Source organism: Urocitellus parryii, chromosome 13, assembly GCF_045843805.1.
Source record: "Urocitellus parryii isolate mUroPar1 chromosome 13, mUroPar1.hap1, whole genome shotgun sequence".
Classification (NCBI taxonomy): Eukaryota; Metazoa; Chordata; class Mammalia; order Rodentia; family Sciuridae; genus Urocitellus; species Urocitellus parryii.
In genome coordinates, this window is record NC_135543.1 from 18416103 (window position 1) to 18438445 (window position 22343).

The following is a 22343-nucleotide window of genomic DNA, read 5'->3' on the forward strand; positions in this document are numbered from 1 at the left end:
TCATCTCAGCTCCAAAATGATCAACTTATGTCCAAGATGCTTTAATCTAAATACCTCCTGCTTCTCACAGGGAGATTATTCGAATTTATTTGAAACAAATCTCATAGATTGTATAATCTCATTTATAAATATTTCTGTATGCATTTCTAAAAGATAAGGCTACCGCCTTTACTTACAAACCCCATTCTTCTCAAACTTACTCCTTGTTATAGTTTGGATGTGAGGTGTCCCCCCAAAAATCTCACGTGTGAGACAATGCAAGAAGGTACGCTTTGCCTACACACCATGTGGCTTTGCCACAGCATACTGTAGGGTCTTGCTTGTTTGCTCCCACGATCATGTCGCCAACTGGGAGCTGCTGCTGCCCAGCATTGAGGGAGAGTGTCATCCTGTGGTCTGCCAGCTTGGGAAAAATGTAAAATCAAACTTTGAACCATGGCTTCCACGAAATGCACATTGTCTTCACATCATAAAGTGGAATTTTTTTAAGTCAAACTATGTGAGTTGGGACTGTGTGTATCTTGAAAGATAAAGAAAGCACCGTAAGGTCCCATTTAGTTCTGATCTGATTTGACCTGGAGAGAAAGTCACAGGCAGTTGTGGAAACAATTGCAACAATTGCTCAGTCTCTGCCAGGAGCTCCCAACACATCGAGCATTGCCTCTCGGGGGTGCTTTACCACTGCTCTGATGAGCCTGTCATCATGTGACTTAATTTATTTTAAAAGTTGAAACTATGCAAAAGAAGTCATGAGATATTTATGTTTATCAAAATCACATGTGGGTTCCTAACATTTGGGTAAGTCTGATTGACTAGCATCCAGCAGGACCAGCTTCCATGTAATTAGCAAATGGGCCTTCTAAGTGTGATTTCAGAGAACAGTAAGACTCATGCCTTCTCCTGCCCATTCCCATCCCTCACCTCTTCTTGAAGGCTTGATATGATCTGTATTGAGAAAAAGGCCACAGAGAGAAATGATTTTAAAACAGTTTTAATGACATTTAATTCACATACCACACAGTTCACTCACTCAAAGAGAACGATTTGTGTTTTTTGGTATATCCATGGATACACGCAATCCTCACCACAGGACATTTTAGAACATTTTCATCATCTGAAAGAATCCCTATTCCCATCAGCAGTCACCCCATATTTCCCTTCTGTCCTACTGTCCCGGGGCAAACTGACTGATTTTTGTCTCTATGGATTTGTCTCTTCTGGATATTTCATATAAATGGAATAATATGACATGTGTTCTTTGGTGTCTGAAAACAGAAGTGATCTAAAGTGGTTTGAATTCCTATTTAGGAGGCAAAGACTACTTCTATCCCTTTAAATAGGTTTGTGATGGGGGAGGAAGGACCCTTTGGTCTCTAGAGGAGCAGAGGCAAAGCAGAGTAGCAAGAAGCAGTCGGCCTGCCTTCAGTTTGGCTGGGGCAGGCCCCGGCTGTCAACACTAAATATCAAAGCTTCAAGATGATAATTCAGATGTTGGCATCAAAAGAGAAGGACTTGCCCAAGTGGCCTCGTGTATAGATGCAGGTAGGCTCCGGTTACTGTCTGTCACATTCATAAATAGTGGAAATGAGACTTATAATTAGACTGCACTTAACTGACAGCTCACCTTGATTTCTCACTGAGCTGATCACAGGACCAAAGTGCCTCTTTCCTCTGCCGCGGCTTGTAGCTCGGAGCGCAGGAACAATGTTGCGCAGGCTATTTGCCCGATCAGGCCAGGTAACGGGGCACCAGGCTGTCATTTTCATTATGAGGAAATAGGTCTTTTGGTGTAATTTTCCTCCAGTAATTAGTCTCTCTGTGATTTTTAGACTTCGTGTCATGTTGTGAATGCAACATGTTCGACAGCATTCCTGCCGAGGAAATATCTTCTATGATGGGTAAGCAAATACCATCTTTCATTAAAAACATCAGAAAAATTTCATCTGAAACTTCTGAACAGCCAGGGGGAGGAAAACTCCTAACAACAACAAAAAGCCCACTTGTGCCAAAATCCACGTGAGAGTGTCTTCCAGGGCAGTTTGAGAAGCGTCCATTGGCTGGATGTCTGCTCGCCTGTTAGCAATGACGTCTTCTGAGACAATTGCTTTCTGTCTACCAAATGGTGTTGTTTAACTAAGAAAGGTAAGTGGGTGGCCTAAGTGATAGGTATCAAATTAAGTCACTTGCCTAAGCCAGAAGTCTTGTAAATCAGATTTTGACTCTACTAGTCCATAGTTCTTTTTAGTTTTCTCTGTAGGTGCATGCCTATGGATCAACTTCCTCAATCCTTCATACAAAGAAGCAGTGAAAAATAACTATTATCAGATAATAAGATTATCCTGCTTGAATACATGATATCTGGAAGAAAAATGGGCACTGAAATTCTTAGGTCAAGACAGCCATGCAATCTTTTTGGATTAAGACTGACCTATGATGGTACTATGGAGAGACTAGAATTCTCAGACCTTACTGGTGGGAATATAAAATAGTTTGACTGCTTTGGAACATATTTTGAGGTGTCTAATCATCAAACATTCACTCACCCTATGACCTGGCAGTTCCACTTTGAGATATATTAATAAAAGAAATGAGTGCATACTAACACACATACAAGAATGTTCTTGGTAGTTTTGATCATTCCACTGTCTTTCCTATTCCCAAACCTTGTGCTTCCCTTCATTCCCCTTTGTCTAATCCACTGAATTTCTCTTCTTCCCTGTTCACCCTGATTGTGGTTTAGCTTCTGCCTTTCAGAAAAAACATGGGGCCTTTGGGTTTTTTGGGATTGACTTACTTCACTTAGCATGATAGTCTCCAGAGCCATCCGTTTACCAGCAAATGAGTAATAGTACATACATCACATTTTCTTTATCTGTTCATTTGTTGAAGGGCAATGGTTTGGTTCCATAGTTTAGCTATTGTGAATTGTGCTGCTATAAACATTGATGACCACCTCTTTTTTTCCAAGCATTTCAAGGAGCAATATTGAAAGATGTGTTCCACATAACTATGGTACTTCTAGGTCAGGGACTTCTGGGTGATATTGTATATGTGGGTGGAGGTATCAGAGAGAGAGAGAGAGAGAGAGAGAGAGAGAGAGAGAGAGAGAGAAGTGGGTGTCGTCTGTGTAGCCATGATGGAAGAGAGCAGAAGAGTCCAGAGATCGAGGACCTGAGGGCCCAGAGCAGCACGTTGGAGATGATCCAGATACCTGTGTAGGGGAGGGAGGGCACTAGGGTGAGTCAGGAAGACCCAGGGGAATAACCTGACTTCCCATGCAGGAATCCTCGTCTCTGATGCATGCTTCCCAGGTCTCTCTCCCAGGTTTTTGCTCCTCTCTCTGTTTTTTCTCTGTAGAGACCTTCTCTGTTTCAGTGAGGTCAGTTTTCTGCTAACGTGTTTCACATCCACCCCTGCCCTGACTTCACCTCCACACCCCACCTCCTCATTCTCCCTCCCTCCGCCTGTACATGGGCAGGTCCCATAAAACATGTCTGGAAGGCGCTGGAGGGTGTGGGGCCAGATAGGCTCAAGGATGTAATAAGGTGTTTTCAGGCAAAAAAGGGAAAATTCTAATAGAAAGCTAAAGATTGTTGACACAATGAAAGAAGATCCTGGAAGAACTTGGAGGGGCTTTGCTTTAGGAAGGGGGAGGAGAAGAGGAAGGGTAAATATGGAGACATTTGGAAATAGAGATGCACCTGTCTGCTTCCAGTCTCTTCTCACTGAGCTCTGCCTAGGACATCACTAGCACATGGTTAGTTATTGCTATTTCCCTAGCACTGTGCTATGTGCTTATGGATGCCAACTCATTTATTTTTTAATGACAACCCTGTTAGAAAGATGCTGTTATTAACTTTATTTTTTTAGAAGAGGAAGCTGAAGCTTAGAATATTAAGTCATTTTTCTGAGGTTGAATCCCATGTATGAGTCCAGTCTGTGTGTGGTTACTAAATTCGTACTCATAGCCAGTAGGCTGCAGTGCCTCTTTCTGGATATGTGCCCACCTTTGGTACTTGCCGAGGCCCTCCTTAGCCCCACTGTCTGCCTACCCTGGGCCTGTCTGCATGATCTCAGGGTGCTTTCCTTTTTGCTGTGTTTTGCAGCTGGGGAGATCATACACATGGCCAAGCAGGCAGGGATGGGAAAGTACCCCTGTTTGATCTGTCCTGGCCCCGAATTCATGAATGAAGAGCTAAGGAGCAATTTAATTGGCAGTGCAGAGCCACTGATGACTTTTGATGAGAGCTGAGCTTTAGGGAGAAGAAACTGACAGCCACCAAGGGATGGACTGGAGCTGGCAGAGAGTGCAGGCAAGAGACAGGTCTCCCGCAGTCCAGGTGAGGCAACAGGTCTGGTAGGATGAGGGGAGGGAGGGCTGAAAAGAGAGGATGGGAGCTATCAGAGAAATTGGTCTTCCCAGAGGCCCTGCTGGGGAATATATTTATCCAGCTTCCAAGAGAGCAAGTGGAAAAGAATATCTTGTTCATTTAGCACTTAATCAAATCTATATTTCCCAGCTGAGCTTTCAAACGCCCTTTGTAAACTGATGCCAGCCCTCTCTCCCTATGTTTCCTTCTCACTCCTTCCCAACTTTCATCCTCCACAACGGGCAGGCTGTTTTTACTGTTCCACAAACATATTGTGATCAATATTATATCTCAGGTTATGTCCCTACCTCTTAGGTTAGCCCCTGTTTCCCCATTCTATTCAGCAGGCATTGTGTTGATTATAGCTACTCTTCTTTTATTTATGTATTTGTGTATTTATTTTGGTACGGGAGATTGAACCAGGGAAGCATAACCACTGAACCACATCCCCAGCCCTTTTTAAAAATATTTTCTCACTAAGTTACTTAGGACCTTGCTAAGTTGCTGAGGATGGCTCTGAACTCACAATCCTCCTGTCTCAGCCTCCTGAGCTGCTGGGATTTCAGGCGTGTGCCACCATGCCCGGCTACAGCCACTCTTTATTCTTCGTTCCTCTGATTTCCCCACACCCTTGAAGGCAAGTGTGCATGGGTTAGCTGGTCGTGTGTCTTCTCGAGCTCATTGGAGAATGACTGGCGACCAGCATCTATTATGCTCCCTTCAAGTCCTCCACAAAGCCCAGCCTTGCCTGGAGCACACAGTGAGTTTCAGATGCGTTGGCTGTTGAAGATTCACAGGTGGAGAACATAGCTTCCACGTGGAGTTTTAACCTGCTGAACTTAGTTCTGTCTTAAAACTCAATTTCCAATCAAATGCCTCTTGACTGGAGAGAGGCGTTTCAGAAATCAGGCAGAGGTGACTGGAGACAAGATGGCGAGGGAAGGGCAGGTTTGAAGGGAGAATTGTGAGGAGCTTGTGTGCTCTGCCGTACTCCACTCTTCCTTGCTCCTGAAAACTCTGGAACATGTCTGACCTGGATGCCTAAGTGTCCTCTTCTTTATTTGGGGGGCAAGAGTCAACCCATAGTCAGCTTGGAAGAGAAACAGCAGTAAACACTCAGACTAAAGCGGAGGAACAGAATCTATGTGCATACTTATGACCAAGTCATTGGTAGTAATTAAGGAAAGTTGCCATCTTTGAAGGAAATGAAGAGTCCATTTGGGGGCTTCGTGACTGGCACAAGCCCATGCTGCATTAGCAGCTCCACTCAGGTGTGACTTCCATGGCACCTGTTCCCCCATGAGCCACACTATGGGTGCTAGCTCAGTGCTTCTTGATTGACAACACATGTTGTTTATATAGCACACCCCTCCCCCTCCCAGTGGATGCTATTACTGTTATTGTCCCTAGTCTCATATGAGATAACCAGGACACACCTCTGTAAATTATTAGTAATCCCAAGATCACCACGGCCGGGAGGTAGAAGAGAAGGATTTCAACCCGGGCATTCCAGCTTTTCCGTATCTGCTTTAACTGCCATTCTCCGCCATTCTAACCATTGCTGTGCGGAGTCTGTTTTAGCTGCCTGGGGATAGAAGAGTACTGAAGTCACTAGGTTCCTGGGTGGGGGGCTGGAGTGGTAGGTAAAGGGGATAGAGGAGAGGAAAAAGCTGGGGAAGAGATGGCAAAAAGCAGAGAGTTGGAGACCAGGACATTTGCCTTTCTTTCACCGTCTACCCAGGACTTGGCTGGGTATTAGAATTGCCCTTTACCACTTTTAATTGAGGATTCCTCAAAGCCAATCCCAGGTATTCGAAAGTAGCAATTAGATGTTATTGTCCTTGGTCGTTCATCATCTGTGTTCTCTGACAGGAAGGAGCAGATGCTGTGTGAAGATCATGCTGTCAGGGACCTTGTGGAGCAATTTGGGCTTGATGGATGTCACTCCCTCACTGCTTCTCCAGACAGACAACCCAGGACACGGCAGGGACAAGGAGGTCTCTCATCAGTTGTCTCTTCAATCTAGATGTCTTGAGCCTTCTGGGAGTTTAGCTGCCTTGGTGAGAATTCTCTTACAGGATGCTTCATTTGGGATGATTTGTCTTTTAATGGTCATAATACCTTTATTTTATTTGTTTATTTTTTGTGGTGCTGAGGATTGAACCCAATGCCTCACACGTGCTAGGCAAGCGCTTTACCACTGAGCCACAACCCCGGCCCCTGGAATGATTTTTGGAGTATATTTTTCCTTCCTTCCTTCCTTCCTTCCTTCCTTCCTTCCTTCCTTCCTTCCTTCCTTCCCTCCTTCCTTCCTTCCTTCCTTCCTTCCCTCCTTCCTTCCCTCCTTCCTTCCTTCCTTCCCTCCTTCCTTCCTTCCTTCCTTCCTTCCTTTGTTCCTTCCTTCCTTCCTTCCTCCTTCCTTCTCCCTTCCTTCCTTTGTTCCTTCCTTCTTTCCTTCCTTCCCTCCTTCCTTCCTTTCTCCTTCCTTCCTTCCTTCCTTCCTTCCTTCCTTCCTTCCTTCCTTCCTTCCTTCCCTCCTTCCTTCCTTCCCCCTCCCTCCCTCCCTTTCTTTCTTTCCAAATTTACTCCACAGTTCTGGAAGCAGAGCAACAGTATCTCTTTGTGTGATGAAACTTTTTGCAGGCTAGAATTTTGTTTTTCTTTGAGATGAAGAGCCATTCATTTGAAGGAAATACTTTGCAACAACATCTTTTCTCTTAAAGGTGGCTCAGAGGGAATCATTAAGTAAAATAAATTAAATAAATAGCCAGGTTAGCCTTCCTAGCAGCGCTGGAGCCTGGAGGGATTTGCAAACTTCTCTGAAATTCAAACGTTTGGGGGTGGTGTATGCACTGGAAAAGAAAATGGATTCCTTTTCTATGTAATAGAAAGATCATTCAGTGTTCTCTGTGTCTCCATTCTCTACACAACTAAGCTGACAAAATATTTCATATTCTTCCTGTTGGGACTCTGATCCTTTTGGCTAAGATATCACAACTTGAAAAGTCCCTTCTTACACAGTGAGAATTGGGACCGGGAGGGAGTGTGTGTGTGTGTGTGTGTGTGTGTGTGTGTGTGTGTGTGTGTAACACATAGCTATTGTTATATTATTACCATTGGTTCATAGTCCTAAAAAGAAATCATAAAAATTAAGTTATGTCCAATTATCTGACTTCCTGCTTCATATCTATAACTGATTTGTGATATAAGGAGGGTTTATTCTAGGACTCCCTATCTGGAGGGAGGTGGGAGTTGAGGACAACCCCTGGGAGAGAAGAGAGTAGCTGCCTGGGTACGCCCACCTGAGAAGCCAGGCTGTTTTTGCCTTGGCGTCCCCACTGTGGCTTGGAACACAGAAGAAGCAGAACAGAGAGGGAAAGGAGAATCAAAAAGCTCCTCCCGCCTAATCTAAATTCCCCGGGGAAGATTTTGTTTGTTAATGCTATATAAAACCTCAGTCTGGGCGTGTGTAGGGGTAACTGTGTAGGCATAATAACTTACCTGGCTTATTAAGGGTGTGATTAACTGCCTTGGTTGTTTGCCTGGTAGAAATGTTTTAGATGAACATAAATGAATTTGTGTTTCAGTTAAGACGGAGGGGAAACTGGAACGCGTTGTTTATGAGGCTCCAGTGCTAACTCTGAGCTGGCAACTTCTCAGCCCCGCGGGTGGTCTCCTTTCAGAATGTGCTGGATCCTCCTCCCCCTCCCTCTCTTCCCAGGTAGATCTCACCTGCAGGACCAGACCAAGGGCCAGCCATGCTCACTCAGGAGCAATTTGAGTTCATGAAGTTGTGGCTTGGCTCACTTTTCGGCTCCTGAGTTGGTTTCTTAAGACTAACTTTTGGGAGTCATATTCCAGTCCTGGTGGCCAGATCTCTGTGCTGTCCTCTGAGGTTAGATGCCTCCCCTGACAACCTTCCCAACTTCCTTTGACTTACCTGGGCCTCCCATTTCCAATTTCTCTAGTCCAACATTCCACCCCTGCCCCTTCCATCTTCATGGGACAGAATTTCTGTCTCCAAAACCCATACAGAAAACGAGAGCTGCTCTACTACTTACAGACTTCCTCAACGTCCGAAGAGTGGTTCTGCTCCTTGGCTCCTCACTGCTGGGTCTTGCCCATCCTCCCGGCTGCATTTGTTATACACAACTGCTGTCCTGCGTGCCTTCCTGCATTGCCTCTGGCTTACTAAATCTGCTTTTCTCACATTCAGCATTTATTTGTGTTTGGGACTCACAATAAGCAGTCATCAGAATCACCTGGAAGGTTTATTAAAACATAGGTGTCTGGAGACCATTCTCAGAATTACCAATTCAGGAGCTCTGGGGTGGGGCCTTTTGAGTGTGTATTTCTGGTAAGCTCCCAAGGGATGCTGATGCTGCTGGTTTGGGGGACCACACTTGGAGAACAATTTGTTAAGGCACTTACTTGTCTACATATGCTGCTTGATGGGAGGAGTGTCTACCAACAGCTGGAGCTGAGCCCCTCTAGCTCCATCTCCCTGCAGGAGATAGGACTAGGTGAGGGGTGATGTGCCTTTCTCTCTGGACTTTTTGCACCTACTGTGTAATGAGGTCAATCAGGCTCCAGGTGTCCTGATTTTATTTGTGACAACAACCTGGGTTTCAGGTTAAAAACAAGAAATACAATAGATTTCAGGAACTGATGTGTTAACGAGGGATAACCAAAGGAAATTTTATATTTGTTTTAAAATTAAAAGACAGGCATCTCGATTCAGATGTTGCTAGATTTTATTTCCCTGAGTTGGAGGAAGAAAGGAAGAAAGATGTGTTGGTTTGAGGACATGGCCTCAACCTCAAAACCAGGCTGCTGGAGGAAAACATGGAAATGAGATCTCCGTTGTTCCTGCCTGAGGCTGCCCTTAGTCCAGAGCAGGGTCTTGTGTGTGAATAGCTGGGTTCCTGGGTTTCCAGCCACTCCCCATGGAAACCTCTGTTAGATAAATTTTCCTACAGTAAAATTTTTTGTGACTGCCTTATTTCACTTAGCATAATGTCCTCAAGTTTCATCCATGCCACAGCAAGGTCAGAATTTTCTTACTTTTTAAGGCTAAATAATTTTCTATTATGTACATGTATACCACATTTGGCTCATATATTCATCCTTCAAGAAAGATGTCGTTTTCACCTCTTGGCTATTGTGAATAATGGTGCTATGAACTTGGATGCATAAATATCTGTTTGAATTTGTGCTTTCAATTCTTTGGGGGTATATACCCAGAAGTAGAATTTTTAAAGCATGTGGTAATGCTACGTTTAGTATTTTGAAGAAACTCCTTGCTGTTCTCAACAATGGGTATACCATTTTGGATTTCCACTGACAGTGCCTGGGGGTCCCAACAGAGGCATTTCTTTTTGAAGTTGCTTTGAACTTATCTGACTTCACTGGGTTTCTGTTATAGTCCTTTGTTTGGGAGAAAGTTGAAGAGCTGAGCCGAGTGGAGCCTGGCATTAGATGATATACTTAAAGGGTAGCAGAAGAAAGTGTCAGAGGGGCATGATTCAACACAGGTGAGAACAGGGCTAAGGAACCAGAAAAAGAGGCCAGGGCCCAGCAGTGGTGGGCACGCTGCTCAACATGGCCCTTTGGGTTACCAGAACTCTGCCTCCGATGTTGGAATGAGGGACATCTGGTCTTGCCTTAACTGTAGCGATCGTGCCGATGTTTAGGCAGAAACTCCTTGAGGATAGGCCCTGTGGTGGATTCATTTATATTTTCTCCACTTTTCCCATCTACATTTGCATTTTCCCAGGTCCCTGCCTAACATAATACAGGTCTCGTGCCATTTGGAAATAGGCGACGCTCCCAGTGTAGGGACTGTGAAGAATCTGTGTTTGCCTCCTGTACTATGCTCTTCAGGTTTGAGCCTCTGGAGCGGGAACATCACTACTTTTACTTTTCAAATATAACATTTCTCAGATGTTAATATGTTGAGTAGTATAAATCCTGAAACAATTAATTCCCAAAGTCCCTCTGCCCGGATAATTCTCTCTGCCTAGAAAATTCTTGATGATGTTAGGAAAAAAAAAAGTAACTAAGGCACATAGCTAAAAAATTCAAATAGTAGGAAAAGGTCCCTCTCCTCAAAGGTAAACATTTAAAATAATGTCTTGTATATCCTTGCAGAAAAATATGCAAATATGTCTCCCTTGCAGAAAAATATGCAAATTTCTTTCCCTCTCTCTGTGTATGTGTGTACATCACACAGATGTATATGGTTTTTTTTTTTTTTTTTTTTTTACACTAGAAGATGAAACTACACACAGTCTTCCAGATCCCTCTTCTTTTTCTCCTTCAATTAATGGTGTACCTGGGAGACTTAATACAGAATAACCACTTTATTCTTTTAAAGGTTCCACTCTGTTCACTAGATATGTCATAATTTAAGTATCATTAGCATTTTAGGTGGAATTTTAGGAATACTTTTGAATGAGGAAGGAAAGGTTTATAGCATGATGGAAAAACCCAGGTTATGTATGAAGAATGAGAAAAAAATGGGAAGAAGTAGAAATACCTAAAAAATTAAAAAAATTTAGAACAAAAGAAGTAGCATGTCTGGGAGACCCTTTGCTCTGACTTCTGATGGCAGAGATGTTGGATTCTGTGAAATATGAATACAAAGCAACAGTAGGGACTTGAACTTGGTTCAGAATGACCAGAGGGAGAGAATCTTGGCAGCAGCTTCTAATATTTACTAGACTGGAGAAGCACAGAGGGAGGATAGGCCATCTGGACAACAGTTACATTTGTCAAGTCAAGAAGTGACCAAAACACATGGTAGCATCTTATCAGTGGGAATAGAGAAGGAGGCTCTATAAATCTAGAGTGAGTGGAAGAGCAGAGCCAGAGTTTAGGGCAGGAGAGAGATTTTATCACTGTTGATGGCTTTAAGAAAGGGAGTAAGAAACAGTGTTTGCAGCTTAAAGGAGAGATGACTTAATTTGGTATTAGTCCATCAGTCCACAGAATTAGGTTAATCCTAGGGGTGTATGTGTGCGTGTGAGTGTGTGTGTGAGTGTGTGAGTGTGTTTGTGTGTGTGTGTGTGTGTGTGTGTGTATCTATGAATGCCAATGTTATGTTTTTAAAGAAAATCAGAAAAAGAGATGGTTACAGAATTTTAAACACCTCTTCCTATCTGTCAAACGCTATGCTAGGTCCTTGGTATAGGAACATATGTCTTCTCATTCTATCTATGCACTGTCCCGTGTGGAAGTTTTAATTATCTTCATTTGAGAAAAGGAAACTGAGGTCCCAGGAAGTTGTTACTTGACTAGGACGTGAAACGAAGTCTGCTTGCCTTCAAAACCCTGTTTCTTCTTCTCATGCTTGAATATCGTGAGATCTTTGGCTATATGATGAGAACCTACTGAAACAGTAGGTCTGTTATGTGGGTAGAATATTATGTGGGGGCAAGACTGAATATCTAAGGCACAATAAATAAAATCACTATTTCTCAGCTAGTGTTTATGTGTCCAGAAAAATAGCACAGCAGGCATGGTTTGGAGAGCAATCAGGATATTAGCTTTTATTGTTTGCACAGCCACTGATAAGCAGGGAGAGAGCTAGCTTTTGGATGTGGGAGAGATTTGCTTTTAAAAAGAGCCACGTCCTATCCAGTAGGGACACCGCTTGGAAGATCTATCAGTGATCAGAGGGGTGGGACAGGGTGGAGGTATCCAACAGGGTCAAGGAGCCAGATTTGAAAAGCAGAACAAAAATATTGGCCAAAACATGTTTAGGAAAAGGAAGTGACTTTGAGACAAGGGAAAGGGAAGAGAAGCCCCTCAGGGGATCTATTAAGGTTTGGAGGGAGGATGTTCAGATTCCAGAAATAACACTATCAAGAAAAGCAAATGTTGTTTAGTATGGAGAAGAAGAAATCTGGCAGCAGAGTGGAAGTCAGTAAGCAAACCCACACCCCCCGGAAGAGGGTGCGTGATGTAGGGATAAAGGAGCTGCCGTGGTCCAAGGGCACCATCCCCTGTCCTTTATGAGTGCAGCTGAGGTTCACCCTGCAACTCTTGTCCACACCTCACCACATGTGGAGGATCTGGAGAGCGATGACAGAGAGCCCAAAATGTTTGAAGTCCAACAAAATCATTTCCATATGGAAAAGTTAGAAGAGTAAATAATTTAAACTCAATAAGTGATATCAGAGGGAAAACTTCGACACTCACTTTCAGGTATAGAAAGGTGTATCAAATAAAGCACGTCGACGTACCGACTGGCTCCATGAAGGAGACTCTAGAGAGACAGGGCTAAACCCGTTTGTGATGTTGAACTTGATCACACAAAAGAAGACTCCTCTGTCCCAGTAACACCGGATCTGGAAGAAGTTATGAACACACATTCTCTAGAGAAGATGATGACATTAACTATACAAAGAGGATGTGTTTTCAACTATCTTGGATACTTTAGAGGAAATTTAAAAATATTCTTCGTTTACTTTTTAGGCTTTGGCCAGGTTGGGAAGGTGACAAACTCATGCAACTATATTTAGAAAGAAGGTATTAGAGCAAGCAAGTTCCGCTCATTGAGAATTGATAATTATCAGGAATCTCAAAGGGGAGTCTGTTCATGCAGGGCCTCTCCAGAGGAACTGAAAAATTCTGCAAGTACATATGAATATTAACTTTTTGTATGTGCCACACAGGACAGAACTTTCTATTCTGAACTGAACCTGCGCAGCCCTTGAGGGTCACCTTCTCTCATGGTGGCCACTTTCCAGATCTATCTATCACACAGGCACAAAACAATCATGATCATTAGTCACACTTGAAGATAAAGTTGTATGTGTTAAGCTGTTGATATTCTGCTGCTTAAACCTCTTATTGTTTTAATAATTTAAAACAAATTTTATTTATTTTTAATTATGTGAGTATTGTGTATCTTTAAAAACCAATTAATGGTAATTAAAGTCAGGTGAGTGGTTAATTTTAGGAGGTGTCACTGGGAGGGGGAAGAGGGAGTTGTGGGAAGATAGAAGTAGCCTCTGTCTAGGCAGTGATCACCTGAATGTAAACAGATGTAAATATACAGAGAACTGTGTATTTGAGGTCTGTGTCCATTATGTAAATTATACTTCATTAAAAATAAGCAAATGCTACTCCTCATAAAAATATTTTTAAAATACAGAAAGGTATAAAGAAAAAAAGCCATTAATTATTCAGAGAATACCATGGCTAACCTGGAATATTTACTTTTTAGTATTTTGTTTTCAATGTAAATCATCTACAATTTGAGCTTACAATACATATGCCGTTTCTATCTCTTTTCTCCCAACATATTCAGCACCAACATTTTTCATGTAATCTCAAATTCTTGAAAAATGTTGTTTTCCCCTAAAATGCTGGTGTTGAACTGAGGGTACCCACAGGCATGGGGACATGGTAGTGATGTGCTGCTGAGCTGTTGGACCCCGTGTGGCTAGGTGGGTGCTTTGCATGAGTGACATGTAGATTGGGCTGAAGGTATGGAAAGATGAGGGGCTTGAGAACTTTTGATTGGCAAGGGGAAATTAATTTGGGGATAAAAGGGTGTGCTAGGTTCTAGAAGACCTGACAAGGAAGTCAACAGAGTTGTGACATACTGAGAGATGCTTCTAATATAACAAAGTCTAGAACATGCTCCACTAAGGGGCAGAAATGAGGACCTTGCCTCAGAACTTTCCTCTTGGTGTCGTTAGTGGATTACAGGTGAGTCTAGGTACTCATTTCTTAATCCCCCCAGGTGTCTGGGGGAGACCTCTGTGGCTGGAACTCCCATGCCCCAGGCAGCCTTTTCTATGTGTGTCACAAGGTTAAAGTGGCTGGGAAGTCCTGCCCCACATGACAAACTCTCTCCCTTCCAAACCTCTGTCTGTGGCATGAGTGTGAGTGTACGCCACCTGAGTGTGACCACCCCCTAGAGTAAAGTCATTAGGCAGTTTCCCCTGAAGATTTGTAACTCTCCAAGGGAGTAAGAATAGCATATTAAAAATGTCTTTCACATCTCAGCTCAATTTGTCCTGACAAGAAACCTACAAGGTAGAGGATATGATTTTATAACTGAAGTACTCCAAGGTCAGAATGGCTGATGGTTTGCCCAAAGTCATATTATTAGTAGGTAGCGGAGTTGGGGTTTAAATCCAGTTTTTTTTTTTTTTACCCCTCTATCCAGCATTTCTACTATTCAAATGGGTATTAATTCTTATTTTTAACAACTAAAAACCTTTTTTCACCCAAATGTTGAACAGAACCATGTTACATAGAAGACATAAACATGGAGCTTCTGTGGTTCAAAAGGAAGTAGGGCACTCTGGGACGCTTCAGCATAGCCCTCCCCTGGTCCTCCTTGATACTTCTGAGTCACTTCTTTGGAACCCACCACTGGAGCCATCCATCTTTCAAATGCTGCCCTCTCCCACATTGCTCCGTCAGGGTTAGGTGGCAGTCCCTCATTATCCAGATACGGAACACCTAGAAAAACTTAATTTGAGCAACAAGTATGTCACATATGGTATTTTGTTCACAGAATTGAAAACTTGGGACTTAATAGGTTAACAAGCAGAAATCCCATCCTTTTATCCCAGGTTGTTCAGGTTGTAGTAACAAAATACCTCCGGCCCAGCAATTTATAAACAACAGAAACGCACTGTTCACAGTTCTAGAGTCTGGGAAGTTCAAGATCAAGGTGCCTGCAGACCAGGTGTCTGGTGAGGGCCTCTTCTTCCCAGATGATGCCTTTCATCGGAGGCCACACGTGATGGTGGTGAAGGGGCAGGTTTCTTCAAGCCTTGTTTATAAGGGAACCAGAACGCTTATGCTCTCTCTATCACCCCCCCAGTGGCCCACCTTAACCCCACCATCACGCTGGGGGTTAGGTTTGGACATGAATGTGGAGTGAGGGAGGCACCAACATTGAGCTCAAAGCGTATCATTGATTTTTCAGTTTTTGAAATATTCGTTTTGGTTTATCCTTTTATCTACTGATTCAGTTGTAATATGTAGTTCCTGAAGGGATGGTAAGGGTTATATTGTCCTGACCTTATACATATCGGATACTGTCTTAGGTTCCTATTATGCAAAATTAATAATTTGGCTTGATATAAAAATTCATGTTTACCAACTTTCAACCTCAAAATTCTAGCTGTTACTTCATTGTTCTCTTTCGTGTTGCAAATGAGTTAATCACCTTCTGTGATTTTGCTGGCTTTCTAATTGTCTGCCCAGATTTTTTTTTAATATTAATTTTTAGTTGTAGCTGGACACAATATTTTATTTCTTTTTATGTGGTGCTGAGGATCAAACCCAGGGCCTTGCACGTGCTAGGTGAGTACTCTAACGCTGAGCCACAATCCCAGCCTGTCTGCCCAGATTTTGGTAGGGTGTTTTAGTTTGTTTTTATAATTAAAAAATATAACAAAAGTCTATTGTTGTCTCTTTATGATTTTGTTTGTAATGTGGTAGCTCCTTTCAACATTCAAGCCTTTTCTCAGGCTCACAATATTTTCTATAACTCTATCTTCATTTATTTCTTTGTTTCAAGAGTTATAGGCTTTTCTACACACATATTTTTAATTATATGAAAGACTAAAAACAACCTAAGACTTTTCTCATTATTTTCATCCACATGTAATTTTCCTGCAAATTCCAGGAAAGTGTTTCAAGTGTGTCCTCCACATCATTCACTCAATTTCCCCCAGCTTTGAATATCACTTTTCACTAGTGCCAGTAGACATATAAATATTGATATTGCATTTAAAATTTTTCTTGCACTCCTTGCTTCAAGGATTAATTGTTATCTCATTCTAACTTCTTATCATCTTGGTCTTTTATTTTTTATACATTTTTTGTCCTTATTACATAACCTTTCCCTTTATCATTTTCTAAAGGATGACAATTTATTTAGTTTCTCTGACTCCCTTATGGGTAAGCATTCTGTGATTGTCATCTATGCAGACATCAGAGAAAAACTGTAGAGTAATTAGAATAAAAGAAGAAGAAAGTGAAGGACTGATCTTTATTAGGTAGCACTGTATAAATAGAATTGGGAAATATGATACAGCCACAAGAAAGCTCTAAGTAGAATACTTAATGCTTATAAGACATGCAATAACTGGCAGCTCTTAATGCTGTTAATTTTTTTATGTGATTTTGTCCACACAATCTCATTTAACAACTTTAGGCGTTACCATTCCTGATTTATAAATGAGGTTTGAAGGTTAAGTGATCTTCTCAAGTTCATGCAGCTAGTTGATGTTAGAGTCAAACCTTCTTTCAGTCACCTGAGGAGATCATCTGAGGCAGCAGTCATCTGGAGACAATGTAGTTTAATATCCTCATGTCCCAGACAAATAAACAAGCCTAAACAGGAAGATGATTGTTAAGGTTTTATAAGTAATGGTAATGTCTGGACCAGAACTCACTGCCCCACAAATAAATCTTTTCTTCCCCCCTCTATTTATAGAAATCTCATAGCAAACAATGACAAGCTATTTGGCTTTATTCTTCCTTCCACAGAAACCGTCCCCCACTGACTGGGTTGAGGTTTCTGTCTGCACAGCATCCCTTCCTTCGGGAAACCATCCTGCTCCTATTCCATTAGTTCTGGCAAGACTGTCAGTCATGGTGGCTGCCCACCTGTCTGCATATATTGCATATAAAAGGTGCTTTATAATAAAAAATTCCCTTTTTTGTAATGATGTATGTTAATGGGGAAAGGGGTTGACTAGTAACAATAATAGTTATGATAATTATGTTTACAGAGTAAAAGAAATGAAGTATGTCTTTGTGAGAGAGTATTGGATGAACAGAGCTGTGAAATGTCACATATAAAGAAGGGAATGTACTGCTCTTTTTCTGCCTTTTCCCTTATATCAGAAAAGGTGTGTGTGAGAGAATGCATGCCTACTGTGTCTACCTTGAGGACAGAGAGTGGTATGGTTGTGCCTGAGAAGTGATGCTTCTAATAAAAATATTCCTTTTCCCTTCTCTTTTCTTCCTTAACCTACTTAGGTTAATACCAGCACCTATATTTTCTATAGATTATAATAACACTTATGCCATGTGTTTTCCTGAAACCTTGAGTATACTTTTGAGCCAAAAGTAAAAAGAGAATATGCTTTAGCCATAGAAGAAGAAAGAGAAATCAAAATCAGAAGCAACACTCCCCATAGACTTGAAAAATTTAACGGTTTGATCCAAACAAATTAAGTCCAATTCTACATGTGAAGTAACTCCTGACACTCATGTCAAATTTTGTGGAGCCATGGTGACTTAGGAACCAAATTAAAAATAGTAACTGAGAGTGACATCTCCATGTGCTAACAACTGGTGAGAACAGTATAGAACCCAGAAATTCCGAGGTGTGGTGTGACCCTACCCTCTGAAGAAAGTCACACTGAGGGAGGGACAGAGTGGTTTAGTGGCATGCCCTTTTGTGCAGTAAAAATTATGCTTCTGGAGCTATAATGGAAGCTTAGTCATTTGGACCCCTGGGGGCAAGGGCTATAAGTAAATGGTGGCTTCTGTACAATTATCCTGTGCTCACCACCAGAAATGATGGCATGGAGGAGGAGGAGGAGGAGGGGGAGGAAGGAGAGGGGGAAATTAGCAGCCTTATCTTGCATTGCATGATGCCCTCCTGCTGGGAAATGGGTTGCCTTGGAGGTCAGAAGACCCAAATAGACCTTCCTCCATGACTCAGAACTCCCCTTGCCCTTGCTGTAAAGGCTCAGTTTTCCTGCTGAAGTGCTGTGCTCAACCCCCTTGAGAGTGAGCAAGCCCCTTAGTAGATAGATGGAGACCAAAGCTATGTCCACGCCACCATGCCAAGGGTCTGTGATAACCACCTGTCCTTGAATGCCCTTTCCCTCCTTCTTCCTCATATATTTTGCCAAAGTATAACAAATACCAGGGATGATGGGCTGACTTGCTGTATGCCCACATTCTTGCGTTGAAGACTAACCTCTAAGACCCATGGAGATAGAGTCTTTAAAGAGGGAATCAAGTTAAAATGAGATCATCAGGTTGGACCCTAATCCAATACAATTGGGGCCTTTATAACACAGAAGAGATCAGGACACAGACACATACAAAGGGAAGACTGTGAAGATATAAGGAGAAGACAACCAACAGCAAGCCAAGGAGCAGGGACCTAAAAGAAACCACTGTTGCTGACACCTTGATCTTGTGATCTTCTAGTATCCTGAATTGTGAGAGAGTAAATCTCTGTTACTAAGTCACCCAGCCTGTGATACTTTGTTATAGCAGCCCTAGCAAACTAATACACCAGGATTATTTTTTAATCTCATCCCATCTACGCTAACCATGGCCTTGGAGGGTCCACACCCTGGCGGAGTCTAAATGGCCTACACCAAGACCCCTGGCACATGTACATACAGCACATGGCTCTTCACTTGGGGTCCATACATTTCCAAGTGCCAGGCGACAGAGTTATTATTTTCTTCACATTAAAAACGTCAAGCTGATCAAAGAAACAAACACTTTTAATGAAACATATGTGGGACACTTAGAAGGAGAAGATTTACAATGTGTCTGCTGTGAAACCAGAAGGCTTATGGAAAGTGTGAAGTAGGAGGAGAAAGATAACGGGCTCTGATGCCAGAGGAGACATGGCCTAAATATTAAACAGAAGGAAAAATAATTCCCGTCCATAAAATCACAATTCATTTCCGTATCTAGCATAAATCACTAATATACACAGAGGACATTTTCATCTAACCACACTCCGTTCTTTCCACACCCATCATAATAATGTGCACTTTGATCCTGGGGAAGGAAATTAAATTCAGACATTGAGATATAAAATTGTCAGGATTGCTTCGAAACCCAAACTCTTAAGCATACCCTCTCCCCGCATTTGAATTTTAGGGGTTGATAAAAATGTGGGTATATTTGCCTAGTTTTAAATATTAGACAGTGTCTTAACTTACTTTTGCAATTTTTGAATCTATAATAAAATCCTGCATAAAGTTTGGTGCTTCTTATGAAATGATGATATTCTACTTTGGAATACTTGTGTGACCACATTAAACATGGTGTCATCATATATTTTAAATGGCATGAAATCTGGTTTTTAATATTTTGACTAGATATTAAGTTAATATTAATCATACATCTCCGGAGGCTTTCAAACAAGTATTTGGGAGGTTGTCTATATGTGCTTTTTAGGGAGCATAATGTGTGTGTGTGTGTGTATATACACACACACACACATTTTCTATAGTCTTCCAATTATGACCAACACCTTATATTTCTTGTGATATTTATAAGATTTTCTCACCTTAAAATCAGATTGGAAATATCCACATCCGTATTCTGCTGTCCGTATTCTCTCAAATTTAGGTTTTCCTTTCCTGTTGGCAGTTTCAAATTCAGGCTAGACACCTGGTGGCAAAGGCGGGATGCAGCCAGGATACAGAGCACAGCTCCGATTGGCCTCTGGCTGCCTCTTCACTCCTGCTTTCTCCTGTCTCAGGTGGGTTCCCAGGAGAGGGGTCTCTGACCTTCTCCAAGGAAAGAATAAAAGGCTGTTCTTTTTCTTCTTCTAAAAGCATGAAGGTTATCAGGGAGCAGGGTCCTGAGTGAGGAACCAGAGAAGGGGTGTATATCATTTGAGAGCATGTGTGGGAGTATGTGAATGAGTGTGTGTGTGTGTGTGTGTGTGTGTGTGTGTGTGTGTGTGCAAGGGAATGTATAAGTGTCTGAGTGAGTGTGTCTGGTTGCACTGATGAGACTGGAGGTATGGAGATGATTTGGGGTAACTCCACTCCTTGGGGTTCAGTGAGGAGAGCCCAGGGGGCCTTGGTCTATCTTTCCAGATCCAGGTCTGGGAGTGGAGGGGGATGGGGTGAATGGCTCCTCCTCATGTGGCCTGCCTGATGATCTCCCTTCACAGGGACACCCAGCCTACAACAATGCCTAACTAGCCAAGGCAACCCCTCTTTCTTCACATCTTTGTTTTTATCTGAAATTAAGTCATTTGTTCCCAAGTTGTGGTCTACATGTCTCTGAGGGTCACAGAGGTGTGAAGGTGTGAAGACACTAAGCATGACTCTGGACAGACTCTTTTGATGTGGAAATAGGTTTGAATTATCAAATGTATGTAGAGTCCTCTTGGGATTCATAAAACAAAATTTATTGTAAACTACTGTAAAATTCGGGGAAATTATTTTTGCTCATGGTTTATTTCCTCAAATCTATGGATTCTAAAACACAACTTTCATCTCTTGGAAATCTGCAGATTTGTTTTTTTTGACTTTGGAACAGTTCTCTCCATGGGAGGGGTGGTCCAGATCCCTTATATGTCCCCTGCGTCTTGGTTATGTGAGCATAACTCCAAACCCAGCTAGTCTGGGGTCACTGGTCAATGAGAACAAACAAGTGTTAAAGGCATAATGCATGGGACAGTTAAGGAGGTGGTTTCATCCACCTGTTGCAATAAAGAGAACATCCATTAGTAAAGAATGTCTCAGGGAAGAGAAAGGAGGAGGAGCCTAGGAGATTATGGAGGTGGGGAAACAACGGAGCCATTCTCGAGTCTCATGGAACCTGGAGGGAGAGAGAATGCACCTGATCTAGAATATGGAAGAACAGGATGGTGTCTTCTTTTAGCTCTTTCCAAATAAACAAAATGGTGCAGGGGAGAGAGATTTCCTACCCATCACTGTCTTCTAGGAGCCTCTTCTGAGTTCAAAGACACTAGAACTAGTCAGCTGGTGTGCTGTTCTAAAAAATTGTTACCCTAACTCTCTCCACACTTCTACATTTTAATAATTCTGACCATTGCATTTTCTTTTCATGGTTGTCTTTTCACATGTGTAACCCTAACAGAGCAGGAACACATATGGAGCTTCAACATAGTGTGTACTAGAAAATTTTTTTTTGTATTTATTCATTGACTCAAAAACTAGACAGTTTTTGAGTCAATGAATAAATAGAAAAAATTATACTATATACACCAGTTTGAAAATTAGTTACTAATGCTATATAGCTGGCAAGAATTTGGTAATTCCATTTAGCAAGTTTCCCTAAAAGTTTAACTGCAACTAGAAATTCTAAGCCCTCCCCCCAAAAGAATGTGGCTAGATAAAACACGAAGATAATGAAAATAATCCCATCCCCCAATAAAAATTCTCTTAATGCCCACTGTCCTCCACTTATTGAATCAATGACATTCAATGAATTAGCCAAAAACAAGTCAATAGGGGGCATAAACAGGTGTTTTACATACACAAAGAAAAAAAAGAGTTTGGAAAACGGAATTTTTCAATTGTAAGACTAGAGCTTTTTGAAGAAGAAAAAGGGTTTTGATCTCCAAAAAGCTAACAATCTGCAGGACTCAGGGTTAGAGATTACAATTAAACCAGAGAGAAGTGGAGAATGTCTGCTAATGTGACAGAGGTTTTCCGGTCCCAAATGAGATTCATGCTGAACAGGAAATAGAAAAAGCAGGAAGCAAATGAGAACAGAAGAGTTTGGATACAGGTAGACTTAGATGGCATGCTCCCTTCCCCTCAGACCAAACCCTAGGCTGGGGACAAAATTCTGTGAACCATAACTTTTAGGAACCCCACAATAGGTTTAGGGTCCTCCAACCATGGGCTGGAGGTGAGATAATCGGCATTCTTACGGAGAAGACCTGTTTCAACATAGGTTTGAAACAGTCAGTTAGAAACGGTAGTGGGACATGTGTGCAGAGGGGGTTTATTAGAGTTCCCTGAGTCTTCTCCAACACAGGTGAGGCAGAAAGAACATCTGAATTTCCCTATGTGCAAGAAGAAGGACTCGTGCAAACCTCAAGAGTTCAGCGGCACACACAATTGTAAAAATTTTTAACGCAATCAGTTAAGACCACTCTCTTTTTCCACTCCAACTTCCCCTCAGCCACACTTCCCCTTGTGTCAGATGGTGTTCATTGAGGCCGATAGTGAGCCATAAACAAGT